The sequence below is a fragment of the Arachis stenosperma genome, chromosome 8 (genome assembly GCF_014773155.1).
Source record: "Arachis stenosperma cultivar V10309 chromosome 8, arast.V10309.gnm1.PFL2, whole genome shotgun sequence".
NCBI lineage: Eukaryota > Viridiplantae > Streptophyta > Magnoliopsida > Fabales > Fabaceae > Arachis > Arachis stenosperma.
In genome coordinates, this window is record NC_080384.1 from 21,681,627 (window position 1) to 21,683,393 (window position 1,767).

General features: G+C 43.0%; 1 non-coding gene across 1 annotated transcript; it reads left to right on the forward strand.

Moving 5' to 3' along the window:
- Positions 1 to 1,122: 1,122 nt before the first annotated feature.
- On the forward strand, positions 1,123 to 1,230 carry LOC130947030 (small nucleolar RNA R71). Its single transcript, XR_009072444.1, has one exon. It is a non-coding gene; the product is annotated as a small nucleolar RNA R71 (small nucleolar RNA).
- The last annotated feature ends 537 nt before the right edge of the window (positions 1,231 to 1,767 follow it).

Below are 1,767 nucleotides of genomic sequence, written 5' to 3' on the forward strand. Positions count from 1 at the left end.
ACTTCCCAGGATCTTGTCTCTTTGAGGTAATTTCTGCCTAGACAAGTCATCCAGTTCTTTGGTGAGCAAAGGAGGTTCATCTTCCCAAGTCTCATTTCCAAATAACTTGTCATTTAGCTTCATGATTGCTCCAAGGTATTTAGCAACTTGCTCTTCAGTGACATACTCATCCTCTTCAGAGGAAGAATACTCATCAGAGCTCATGAAAGGCAGAAGTAAGTCCAATGGAATCTCTATGGTCTCATTTTGAGCCTCAGATTCCCATGGTTCCTCATTGGGGAACTCAGAGGAGGTTGGTGCACGCCCATTGAGGTCTTCCTCAGTGGCGTCCACTTCCTCTCTTTCCTCTCCATATTCGGCCATGGTTATGGCTTTGCACTCTCCTTTTGGATTTTCTTCTGTATTACTTGGGAGAGTACTAGGAGGGAGTTCAGTAACTTTCTTGCTCAGCTGTCCCACTTGTGCCTCTAAATTCCTAATGGAGGACCTTGTTTCAGTCATGAAACCTTGAGTGGTTTTGATTAGATCAGAGACTATGGTTCCTAAGTCAGAGGGGTTCTGCTTAGAATTCTCTGTCTGTTGCTGAGAAGATGATGGAAAAGGCTTGCCATTGCTAAACCTGTTTCTTCCACCATTATTGTTGTTGAAACCTTGTTGAGGTCTCTGTTGATCCTTCCATGAGAAATTTGGATGATTTCTCCATGAAGAGTTATAGGTGCTTCCATAGGGTTCTCCTAGGTAATTCACCTCTTCCATTGAAGGGTTCTCAGGATCATAAGCTTCTTCCTCAGATGAAGCATCCTTAGTACTGCCAGGTGCATTTTGCATTCCAGACAGACTTTGAGAAATCAAATTGACTTGTTGAGTCAATATCTTATTCTGAGCCAGAATGGCATTCAGAGCATCAATCTCAAGAACTCCTTTCTTCTGACTAGTCCCATTGTTCACAGGATTCCTTTCAGAAGTGTACATGAATTGGTTATTTGCAACCATTTCAATGAGCTCTTGAGCTTCTGTAGGCGTCTTCTTCAGATGAAGAGATCCTCCAGCAGAGCTATCCAAAGACATCTTGGATAGTTCAGAGAGACCATCATAGAAAATACCTATGATGCTCCATTCAGAAAGCATGTCTGAGGGACATTTTCTGATTAATTGTTTGTATCTTTCCCAAGCTTCATAGAGGGATTCTCCATCCTTCTGTCTGAAGGTTTGGACTTCCACTCTAAGCTTACTCCATTTTTGAGGTGGAAAGAACTTTGCCAAGAAGGCATTGACTAGCTTTTCCCAAGAGTCCAGGCTATCTTTAGGTTGTGAGTCCAACCATATTCGAGCTCTGTCTCTTACAGCAAAAGGGAACAGCATAAGTCTATAGACCTCAGGGTCTACCCCATTAGTCTTGACAGTGTCACAGATTTGCAAGAACTCAGCTAAAAACTGATGAGGATCTTCCATTGGAAGTCCATGGAACTTGCAATTCTGTTGCATTAGAGAAACTAATTGAGGCTTAAGCTCAAAGTTGTTTGCTCCAATGGCAGGGATAGAGATGCTTCTCCCATAGAAGTCGGGAGTAGGTGCAGTAAAGTCACCCAGCACCTTCCTTGCATTGTTGGCATTGTTGTTGTTTTCGGCTGCCATGTGTTCTTCTTCTTTGAAGAATTCGGTCAGGTCCTCTAAAGAGAGTTGTGCTTTGGCTTCTCTTAGCTTTCTCTTCAAGGTCCTTTCAGGTTCAGGATCAGGCTCAACAAGAATGCTTTTGTCTTTGCTCCT